The sequence below is a fragment of the Myodes glareolus genome, chromosome 12 (assembly GCF_982192425.1).
Source record: "Myodes glareolus chromosome 12, mMyoGla1.1, whole genome shotgun sequence".
NCBI classification, from domain to species: domain Eukaryota; kingdom Metazoa; phylum Chordata; class Mammalia; order Rodentia; family Cricetidae; genus Myodes; species Myodes glareolus.
The window spans coordinates 62,417,752-62,430,104 of NC_142037.1; the positions used below are offsets into that span (position 1 = coordinate 62,417,752).

General features: G+C 44.8%; 1 long non-coding RNA gene across 1 annotated transcript; it reads right to left on the bottom strand.

Annotated features, from left to right (window-relative positions):
- Positions 1–1,063: 1,063 nt before the first annotated feature.
- On the bottom strand, positions 1,064–4,489 carry LOC146892177 (uncharacterized). The gene is made up of 3 exons (XR_015004660.2): positions 4,242–4,489; positions 2,545–2,734; positions 1,064–1,690 (listed from the first exon to the last, which is right to left on the bottom strand). It is a non-coding gene; the product is annotated as an uncharacterized LOC146892177 (long non-coding RNA).
- Positions 4,490–12,353: the final 7,864 nt, after the last annotated feature.

Genomic DNA, 12,353 nt, shown 5'->3' on the forward strand with positions numbered 1-12,353 from the left:
AAGAGTGCTTGTTGTAATTAGGAAAGGCCCATAGGTGAAGCTTTAGAGATAGGGTAGAAAGGTAAATACAGTGAAGTGGGACCAATAAAAGGCGCTCTGTAAGCATGTAGAAGGATAGGGAGCCTGGAGGAGAATTACCCAAGGTCTCGGTGTTGAAGGAGAGGCTGAAGTAGATCAAAGGGGAATGCTGACTTAAGACCAGGGAAAGACCTCAGAAACTTCAGTCCTCAGACTTTCAGGTGTGACAAGCAACACATACCGGTAGTCAGCTGAGGAGAAATTGTGGTAGAAGGTGAGAATCATGATCAAGATCAAGATCTGGAAGTCAACCCGAGAACAGGACTCTGGTGCCCTAGCAAGCAGTCTGGGGCTTGGAACTTGGTCCTAGAGGTGGTAGGATCCACTGAAAATTTGGGATGTGGGGGATTTGGTTCCCAGTAAACAGACTGTTCTTTCATTCCTGGCTACCTAGACCCAAATAATCACACAGAAACTATATTAACTACAATACTGTGTGGCCTATTAGCTCAGGCTTTTTAATTAAGTAACTCTTGCATCTTAAATTAATCCATTTCTGTTAATCTGTGTATCACCATGAGGTTGTGACCTCCAGGTAAGGTTCCGGTGTGGCCTTCTCCTTTGGCAGCTACATGGTGTCTCCCTGACTCTGCTTACTCTGTCTATATCTCTTCCAACCTGGCTATTTTCTGCCCTCCCATAGGCTGAAACAGCTTCTTTATTAACCAATAGTAATAAAACATATTCACAGCGTACAGAGGGAACTCAATATCAGTTCCTACGGCAAGAAGATGGCTCCGGAGAGAGAAGAGGCTTTTGAGTGGAGGCCATTACATTGGTGGATGGTCAAAGCGTCAGTAGGTATGGCAGGAAGAGGGAAGATGAAGAATAGTTAGACTACAAGACCAAGAAAACATGTTAAACACTGGGATGTCAGTGGTCAAAGAGAGGAGAGAATCAGTCATAAATCTTCTGTTTCTGGCTTGTATGACTGGTTTTAAATAAGAAAATTTAAACAGAAACAGAAAAATAGGTGCATGTTAACTCTTTTAATTCTCACATCCAGAAAAACTGGTTTAATTTCTTCCATCAAGTGTAGACTACTACCAAAAATAAGACACAGCTTGATGTTAAAATGTGCAATGCCCTTGTTTTGTTTTTGTTGCTTAAATCAGAGTTTCCCATGTGTGTGCCAGTCTGGTGTCACACATGCTGTATGGCTGAGGACGGCTTCTGGCTCACAGCAAACCTCTTGCCTCAGCCTCCCAAGTACTTGGGTTAGAGGTGTGCACCACCGTGTCTAGCTTTAACGTGAATATAATGCAGCATCTTCCCATGTGGCTGGAGGGGAAGCAGAAGAACGGGCACTAAATGATTTATCCCAGGACACAAAGGGAGAAGATGGGAGAGGTGGGAGCCGACTCTAGCGGGCTGGTTTGACAGAGAGCTCTTTCTTCAGTCACGGCGCTGTGCACTGCTTAATACCCAGGTCTTGAAGAGAGTGATCAGGGATTGGGCAAGAGATCCACGAGGAACAAACAGAAAAAAAAATTTCCATGAAGCTGGACGCGATTGCTTATTCTTGTAATCCCAGCCTTTGGGAAGCTGAGGCCGGAGGATCCTGGCGTATCTGAGGTCAGCTTGATGTCAATTGTTGGTTGCAAGATCCTGTCTGAAAAGAAGACAAGGAAACAAAACTCGATGACAGTGCTGTGGTTTGAATCTGAAGCATCTCCCATAAGCTCATGTGTGTGAACTCTTGATCTTCAGCTGGTGGCGATACATTGTGTGCGTGTGTGTGTTTGTGTGTGTGTGTGTGTGTGTGTGTGTGTGTGTGAAAGTTGTGGAACCAGGAGATGGAGCCTTGTTGGAGGAAGTGGTAACTGAGAGCTATTCAAGGTGTTATGGTGGTAATGTATTAGGTGGCAAGGAGACCCCGGTGGACACCCCTGCTGCCAAGCCACGCCTCCCCCATGGTGTACTGAGCCCTCAAAATGTAGGTCGTCTTCCCTGAAGTTGTTTCGGGGCAGATATTTGGTCAGAGCCACAGAAAAGGAACCACTGCTCACAACAGACCTCCCCGAACTGGTGGAGGTGAGGGTGATTACATAATACACCACCACTAACAAATTTCCAAGGTTATTTAAGAGAAAACTGAGAAAACAATGAGACTTCATAGCCAAATACCTCTCTGGGTGCATTAGCATGACTTATAAGCACCAGAATATACTTGTTTAGTGCAAATTTTTAAAGTAGCTGTTAAATAAAGATACAGTAGCAAGCACAGGGCAGATTAGTGTTGACGAGATGAGGCTTCGGAGTTTTCAGAGAGGTGGCTGTGGCACAGTGATCTTTCTTGAGCCCTCCGCGCTCTGCCATTCCTGAACGCTGGTGCCTTTCCTTGTGTAGTTCGTGAAAGGACAAGTGGAGGAAACACCACTGCCGTGAGAATGTGCAGAAGTCTGGGTGTGGCCCTGTGTGCTAAACTCAACAGTCTGCAGTCCTGGGAACAGCTGGATTCCTTACCTGTGGGCAGGTGTGCATTTGGCCACTTGCCTTTTCGTGTTCAGCAAGACAATGTTCCTCGGCAGGTGACTCAGTGCTCTTGGATTTGGTCCTTCTGACTCAATAGCAACATATTTGATCTCTGTCACAACTTTTTCCCCTTCTTTTTCTCCACCTCCTCCTACCTCCTTCTTCCCAGGAGGATCAGTTCCTAAAGGGGGGGGGGAGGAAGGGACTGTAGAGAGTGATGCAGGCAGAAACCCAGATTTCAGAGATGCTAGGGATATTGTCAAAGAAAAACCTCTGGTTTGGTGCTCTTCTTGGTGTAAGTTCAAGTCAGGCCAGGAGGTTAAGCTGAGAATCACAGCAGAGAGGAAGCTAAGACTTTCATGACTATGTGGGTTACAGTTAAACATGTGCAAACACACACACACACACACGCACACACACACGAAGACTGGAAAGAAAGACAGATAGAATGAGAGGGGGAGAAAGGAGAGAAAGAAAGAAAGTGGGAGAAGAGAGAGGGAAAAGAGAAAAGAGGAGAGGAGAGAGAGAGAAACAGAGAGAGCAAGAGTAGGAGAGAACAAGAGAGAGTGAGAGTGGGGAAGATAGATGATAGATAGATAGATAGATAGATAGATAGATGGATGGATGGATGGATGGATAGATAGATAGATAGATAGATGGATAGATACATACATACATACATACATACATACATGGATGGATGGATGGATACATACATACATACATACATACATACATGGAAGGATAGATAGATACATACATACATGGATGGGTGGATGGATAGATACATACATACATACATACATGGATGGATGGATAGATAGATAGATAGATGGATGGATGGATAGATACATACATACATACATGGATGGATAGATAGATAGATAGATAGATACATACATACATACATACATACGTGGATGGATAGATGGATGGATAGATAGATAGATAGATAGATACATACATACATACATGGATGGATGGATGGATGGATGGATAGATAGATACATACATACATACATGGATGGATGGATGGATGGATGAATGGATGGACAGATGAATGGACAGATAGGCAGAGAAATGCTTTGAAAACAGGGCAGTGAAATAGCCGGGGAGAGAGGGCTGCTTAGGTTGTCCCTTTTCCAGCTGGGATCACAGTGTGCACAGTGTCAGGAGCAGAAAGGCAGTTTAACCCAAGCACATGCTAGTGAGTACTTTTCACTCTGTTTGTTGACAATAAACAGAGCAAATAGAGGAACCAGCCAAAGGAGATGGTGGAGAGTTTTTGAGGAAGGGAGCCTTGGTGTTGGAGAGGAGTGATTCCCTAACTGCTAATTTGCTGGGAAGAAGCAGCTATTGCTGACGTTTTCAGCTGTAGCAGGTCCTTAATCCCACTCAGCTGAATCATCCTCAGTGAAGAAAACTTAAAGAGAGGTGTGTTTGTTTGTGCTGGATGGGAAAGGCTTGTATTGGGAAGAATTCAATTTGTGTCTCTTTCACCATCGTAGACTGTGTATAACTGTCCTTGGATTTTAATCCGCTTTCTCCTGTGCTCTCCTCCGTCACTCCAACAGCCCATATTAAATAGTCAGATTAGCCGAGGGATAAAGTGCCTTCTATAAATCTTTTAAACAGGAGGTGGCTCGTAAATACATCCCAAGATAAGCACCAAGAGCAAATGTACTTACACCATCTTAGATAGTGCCAGAGCAGTCTCTTCCTCTTTCCCGGAGAAGGACTTGGCAGTGTTGAAGCTTTGAGACACAGGGAAAGCATAGCCATTTCCCCAGCAGTGAAAGTGATAGACGGTGTAGCAAATGCACGGGTGAGTGATGTCTCGGCAGAGAGTGTGGCAGTGGAGTCTCCAAGCGTGGAAGAAATCCTATTCTACAGCTGCAGACAGGAACCGTCACACAATATTTGTCATTCCTAAGGGGAAAGTTTAAGTTTGTCTCATTGAGGTCAGAGGTAGGCAAGCTGGGCTGCTCTCTGGTGTCTGCCCAGTGTCGCCAACAATTCAACTTTCATTTCTAGGGTTGCCAAACAGCTGCCGGTGTGGTCAGCCATCACATTCTTGACTAAACGTCTTGAACCAGCCCCAGTTGAATGTTTTCCTTTGCAAGAATTGCCATGGCCATGGTGTCTCTTCACAGCAATAGAGTCTCTAAGACACACGTACAGCACACACACACACACACACCACACACACACTACACACCTAAGAAAGGTAATTTTCTGAATTGTGTACTTGCTTCTTTCCCCCGTAGTTACGCTAATAGGCAAGTAGGGAGAATAGTTATTCAGTAAGACCTAGTAGACTTTCTCATATGATGTGAGGCAGACAGCAGGGGAATTAGCAGCACCGAAGGAAAGCAAAACTTGTAGGTTTTCCCATTCCAGTGAGGGTTGCTGCGCGATCAGTAGCAGAACTTTACATTGTGTCTAGACATGGTCAGCGATCACAGAACTGCACCTGGCTGATCTTACCATCTTATTGGTCTGTCCTGGTGTGAAGGTCACTGTGGCCTCTGTTTTGGATGGGGTTTGACAGCGAGGACGTGAATGCAGAGCTGGCCCCATGACTTTACGGGACGTTTTCAGAGAGCTCTCCACTATCCGGCTCTGCCTTCCTGCATCCCATTATGGGTCCTGTTTCACGCTCAGTGGAATTAACCCAAGCGCAGAGGATAACCCTGCCCGGTTACCAGAGAGCCCCAGCCCAATCTGAGCTGCTCGTTGCTTTTGCTGACACAGTGACCTCAGGGTTTCTGGAGTGTTAGCTCTCTAAAGTCACTACAGCTTTTCTAGGGGATGGTGACTTTGCCTTAAACGTTGTGTAGTTGGCTGTGGCATTTGTACTGTAGCATGTGTGTGTGCATGCATGTGTGCATGTGTGTGTGTGTGTGTGTGTGTGTGTGTGTGTGTGTGTATGCATGCGTGTGTGTGTGTCTGTATCTGTGTGTAGCAGTTTGAGTTAGTATACTGGTCAGAGGAAACCTTCAGTGTAGTTGCTCAGGCACCTTCCACCTTATTTTTGGAGGCAGGGTCTCTCATAGGCCTGGTGCTTGCCGGTTTAAGCAGGCTGGCTAGTCAGTAAATTACAGGAACCCTCTGTCTTGTCTCTGCTGTCAGGGGACTACAAGAGCGCGTCACCAAGCTGCTGTTCCACCTCCTCCCCCTCTTCTTCTTCTTTCTTCTTCTTTCTCTTCTTCTTCTTCTTCTTCTTCTTCTTCTTCTTCTTCTTCTTCTTCTTCTTCTTCTTCTTCTTTCTTCTTCGTCTTCTTCTTCTTCTTCTTCTTCTTCTTCTTCTTCTTCTTCTTCTTCTTCTTCTTCTTCTTCTCCTCTTCCTCCTGCTCCTCCTCCTCCTCCTCCTCTTTCTTTTTTTAAAAGACAAGGTTTCATTACCTAGCCCTGGCTATTATCAACCCACCAGGTCTGCCTTGATTTTTTTAGCACTTTACATTTAACTCATCAGGTCTCCGGTTCTTGGCTTTTTAACATTAGTTTAAGAATTGCACTCAGGTCCTTGTACCGGCCTTGCTGACCCAGCTATTTTCTCAGCACAGGAAATGCAGACTTCTCATGTAAATTCTGTCTTCTGGCAATCATTTTTCTTCCTTTTCACAAAATGATATACATATGCTTCCTGCCCCAAATAAACATATACTCAAAGACTTTATGAAGGTCTATTCATGGGGCTGGAGAGATGACTCAGTGGTTCAAAGTTCTGGCTGCTCTTCCAGAGGACCTGAATTCAATTCCCAGCTCCCACATGTTGGCTCACAACAGACTGTAGCTCCAGTTCCAGGGATCAGATGCTTTTGTGACTTCTGAGGGCATTAGGCATGGACATGGCACACAGATATACATGCAGGCAAAATACCCATACATATAAAATGATTTGCTTTAAAAAGCAAAGTTAGTTCTAATATATATGTACATGAATATATATATATATATATGTATATGTATGTATTCAAAATGCCCAAATGCCTTTAACTTCAAGCCACACTGTAATTGCAACGAAGAGCCATCAGGAGGCGCTATCAGCAGCGCACACCTCCGCAGCACCTCTTCTTTCTTGAGGAAACAAAGAGATGGGTTCTGTAAGGGCAGTTTCTTTAAGTGGTCTCAGCGGTCTAGAACATACCCCAGAAGATCTGCCTGAACTGCAGCTCCCCAGGTGACTGCAGACAATCACTGAGCTTTAGTTAGTCCCATTGGGGATGAACGAAGGTGCAGAATCCACAGTCCTTTCCCTTTCCGGTGGCATTTTATCCATAGCTGATGCCCGCTGGAAAAACAGAAATTACTCCCGATTCTCAAAGAGAAAACCAAAACAAGGAAGAACGACACCGAAGTGTGTGAACACGGAAGGAGGCAAAAGAAAGGAAATAATTCTATGATATTTGTTTTCCAACAAGGGCTTACATCTGTTTCTAATTCACACATTATTGACACATCTGGATGTTTGGCCTTAGGAGCTGTACGTTGCTGCGGTGGCATTTATGTTTTTGAATCAGCTCTCCAGACCACCCTGGAGCTTTAGCAGCTTGACTGGAGAGAAGGCTGAAGTCCTTTAAATAAAGTTACCTCCTGGCACTCCGTGACCACCACAAACGCGAGGCTGTCATCTTCGGTTTTATAAACTGTGCTTTTGCATTTTTGACACCTGCAGAAAAAAAGGAAGACCAAAGCCAAAAGCTTAAACGGCTCGACAGTGACAAATTATCATAGTCAGATCAAGCTATCAGGGGGACACTGGAGATGGGTGTAAGGTTAGCCACGACGGCTGACTGAGGCCGCCCTAGATTTTAGGAGAAACCAAATACCAAAGGGCGCATGATGAATGAAGAGGCGGCTCTAATGGGCTGCGATGGGAATGCGCCTTCTATCGCGGAGGGCTAGAGAGGAGCTGTGATTAATAGTTTACCTCTTGGACTGATTCCTTTTGTAATCAGAGGTTAACTTTTCTCCACATGTGGTCTGATTGCAGTAATTTATTCCAAGGGAACGAACAATAGGGAACTCTGGAGTTGGCCTTTCAGAGTTTTTAGAGAACAGCAACGCTTCTTTTATGGCACGTATTTCTCAAGTGAGTAGCATGGTTTTATTAAAAGCAACAGATGATCTACATCAAAAATCATAATGTAAATTGGCAAAACCCAAACAAAACCCTCCTATCGTTACTTAGTCCTAAGGTACAATAGAAATAATTACGCGCAGAATGTGGCTTGATTAGCTTGGGGAAGGAGCCTCTTTGGGGATCTCAGGGCAGGATTTTCTTTCTCTCATTTTCCTCTCCTGTCATAGCAAACCTCCAACTCCTCTCCCGTGGTTGATGGAGTTTCACTAGACTGGGCGATGTGGCATTGCGAACTGATGTATGAAAGGAATTACACAGACATCTGACTTAAGTCTTCAGAGACAATTACGCCGTTCAGCTTCGAGAGGGGAGTGATCACATTTAGAGGAGATCTGCTCTGTCTTAGAGACAAACCCATCAATGTTGCTGACGCTCCTGTCTTCATCGTTGTGTTTTATCTGCTTTGTTACAGAGCAGACCTGCCTGACGCGTATCAGTGCCCGCGACAGACCTATGGTGGGGGACCTAGGAGCACCGTGCATCTGCCTAAACCGGTATGTAATGGGCGGTGGAGCCTTCCTTCCAGAGCTTTAGTGGAGAAGGCGGAGAGTGAATGAGCATGAGGAGGCCCACATCGAAAGATCCCACCTTGCACAAAAGAGTTATTTAATTAGCAGTGTTCCTGACTGTTGCAGCTCGCTGTTCTATTTTAAGAGGCTATTAGGCATCCGTTGGGATCAATTAATGGCCGTTGGGAATAGTTTTATTGCATCTAAATAGGGTGTTGTCATAGTATTATACAATGTTGACCCGGATAATTAAAAAAATATATCACTTCTAATGTCATCCGTAATCCTGTCATTTGCAAGCTTTTTGGCCCATGGATGTGAGTCACAAAGCTATCCTGGAAAGTGTAGTTGAGACATAGCGTCAACGGTCCTTGAGTGGATGCTTTGACAGTGGGAGAGAGGCATAGACATCTGCCTTCCACATAGAGGACAGCATCGTGCCTGAGAGAGGCATGGCCGTTCTTCCAGCCAGACATGTATTCAGAGGTAGTTCCCAGGAAACAATGGTAGGGGCTAATGGTGGAGATGAGCCATCCCAGGTCTTTAATGTCTGATTTCGGAAAATGCTCATGGACACTAAAAGCGCCCCAGTGGTAGAACTGTGTGCCAGACCAGGGAAAGGTCCCTGGAGGAAGCAGAAGTCCCCTTCCCAGAAAGTTTCTTTCCATGGCCAGGCTGCTCCACTAAACAGGTCCTCCTGGAGATGCCTGAGGGGACCCGCTCCTTCTTTATCCCCTTTCAGGCTCTCATGGAGCAGTGGTGTGACAGACAGAATCAGGGCCCAGAGGAGATCGGATGCGTTAAAAGCCAGTTCAGGGAGAAGAACAAGGTGTGTGTGTGTGGGGGGGGGCAAGGGATGGGAAGTCGAGGGGCAGAACTTGGCTCAATTTGTTTTCTCCAATGTTCTTGTCCACGCTGTGCCGTTCCCCGAAGGCCTCCCTTCCTACCTCTAGCTTCTGACCGAAAACAGAATGCTGGAAGAGTAGTCTTTGGGGGCACAGAGATGCCATTGGGTTCGTAACACAACCCAATCCAAGAATGCTACAGCTTGGATTCCCTTCTATCTTGATTTGTTTTTATAGTTATTTGCTTATGTGCATGTGTGTGTCATGCATGCGGGTGGGATGGGGTGGCATATGTGCCACAGTTCACGTTTTGGGGGTCAAGGACAACATCCAAGAATTGGTTCTCTCCTGACACCTGGTGGGTCTGGGGATTGAACTTAGACTTTCGAGGCCTGCACGTGATCTCCTCTCCTCTGCCCTCTCTGTTCCACTGGCTTCTCCTTCCCTATACTCTAGATGAGGGGTCGAGGCCCGGAATAGAGAACCCTCTAAGTATAACCCAACTCTACATGTGGGTTTTGGGTTTCTGATTTTACACAGAAGGACATAATCTCCTAAATGATCCTGATGATTTACTAATCTTCCTATTGGCATTCCCTGACTGTGCACAGCCTACCCCATGCTGATCTAGATGTGAAGGGCCGACCACATTCGGCCAGCAGACACTTTGACACCTACAAACCACGTGCTTAGCAATGGTATAAGCAAGACTATACACGGATGTTCAAGATGCGACAGTGATTGCTTGTTATTCAAGGAACGAAAGGAGTTGTCTTCTGCAGCCTTCTGGGCTACTAAGCTGCCTGGAGCCCACATAGAAATCACACCCAGCCTTTGCACAGGGAGGGGGAGTTGGTCCATCGTGCACCCAGGGAAAAGGCCGTCCTTTGGGTACTGTGGTTCGTGGATCTGGAAGAGTTTTCTTCCCACAGTGACCCCAGAAGGCCTCTGTCAGCACGGTGGGAAGTCGTGAGGAGGCTGCTAATCTTCAGGAAGAACTCTCATTAGTAATATTATTACTTCCTTCTTCCTTCTGTTTTCTCTTGATATCACAGTGGCTCGAGGCTTTCTAGAAGTTTTATTCTGATTTCAAAATCTTTTGTCCACGATCTTTCCTAATGTTTTCACCGACTGCTTGGATCATATTCAACTTTCATCTTGGTTACCAGAAATTCCTTTTATTTTGACTCATTGATTTCCTTTCTCAGGAAATAGTATAAAAGGGCCACTATTTTATTAAGTACATAATCCTTAGAGTTTTTTTTTTCCTTTTCATCTCATCTTTATTAATTCATCTTTCCTGGTGATTTTCTGGGTTAAGAGCTCTTACTTCTTTGTTATTTTAGAAGTTGATGGTTGTTTATACTTTTCTTTATAGATTAATTTGTTACGCAAATTATGAACCTTCCCCCTTCAGCATATTAAACATGGTGTTTTCCTGGTAGCATTGGTGTTGTACAGGAAAAGTGAAGCACCGCTTTGTATTTCCGAGCTTGATCTCTAGCTATCTCTGATGAGAGGATATAGTCTCAGTATCCGAAAGGCACTGGTTGGCATCAAACTATCCACCGAGGTTTGCCTCAATTTATTCTCTGTCTTCCCAAATGTCTTAGGGAACTGAGGAAACAGGACACTATTGTTGCTTCCCAGTCCCATTCACCAGTCCTGGGTTCTGCTTCTTCCAACCAGTTCCACTCACGGCGTATATACAGCCTTTGCTGTCTTCTTTATACACCATGCACTCACACTGGACATTGCCCTAGTCCTTCTCCACCCTCTAAGGTTGTGTGTAGAGGAGATGCTCGCCGATGTTTCAGAGCAATGGGGTTGCTTAGTTGGAAGAAGTTTAAAGTTAGGGTTGTTAAAATGAACTATATATTAGCTGAGTGTTGGTGTGTGCTTGAAATCTCAGCACCCAGAAAGCTGAGGCAGGAGCATGTTCAGAGTTTAAGGCCAGCTTGGGCTACATAGTAAGCTCAATGCAAGCCTGGGCAACTTAGTGAGATCCTGTCTCCTAAATTGAAATTGCTTCTTAATTTACAATGGGCTTACATGTCAATAAATTATAAACTGAAATATTATTATATTGGAATGCAATCAGTGTACATTGTTGTATTGACTGGTTTTGTTATAACTTGACACAAGCTAGAGTTATCAGAGAGCAAGGAGTCTCCGTTGAGGAAATGCTTTCATGAGATCCAGCTGTAGGGCATTTTCTCAATTAGTGATTGATAGGTGAGGGCCCAGCCCATTGTGGGTGGTGCTATGCCTGAACTGGTGGTCCTGAGCTGAGCAGGCATGGGAAACAAACCAGGAAGCTGCTCCCCTTCACGGCTTATGCATCGGCCCCCACCTCCAGGATCCTGCCCCTGTTTGAGCTCCTGTCTGGACTTTCTTCAGTGATGAACAACAATGTTTAAGTGTAAGCCAGATAAATCCTTTTCTCCCCAGCTTGCTTTTTGGTCATGGTGTTTCATGCCAGCATCAATAGAAAACCTAACTAAGACAGCAGCAGCCCATCCAGTTTCATAGCTTAGCAGTGGCAACCTTTGGAACATCATTTGTTTCCCACTGTGATTGCATGACTGACTGGGAGTTGGCCCCCCCTCATCACAAACTGGTAGCTTAAGAAAAAAAATCAAAACTTGAATTTTTTTCCTTTCTTAAATTGATTTTTAATTGAGGTCTACATTTTTCTCTGCTCCCTTCCCTGCCTCTCCCCTCCCCTTCAACCCTCTCCCAAGGTCCCCATGCTCTTAATTTACTCAGGAGATCTTGTCTTTTTCTACTTCCCATGTAGATTAGATCTATATACGTCTCTTTTAGGGTCCTCATTGTTGTCTAGATTCTCTGGGATTGTGATTTGTAGGCTGGTTTTCTTTGCTTTATGTTTAAAAATCACTTATGAGTGAGTACATGTGATAAATGTCTTTCTGGGTCTGGGTTACCTCACTCAATATTATGTTTTCTACCTCTATCCATTTTCCTGCAAAATTTAAGCTGTCGTTAATTTTTTCTGCTGTGTAGTTCTCCACGGTGTAAATGTACCACATTTTCCTTATCCATTCTTCAGTCAAGGGGCATTTAGGTTGTTTCCAGGTTCTTGCTATGACAAACAACGCTGCTATGAACATAGTTGAGCAAATGTCCTTGTGGCACAATTGAGCATTGTTTGGATATACACCTAAAAGTGGTATTGCTGGGTCTTGAGGAAGGTTGTTTCCTAATTTTCTGAGAAATTGCCACACTGACATCCAAAGGGTCTGTACCAGCTTGCATTCCCACCAGCAATTCAGGAGT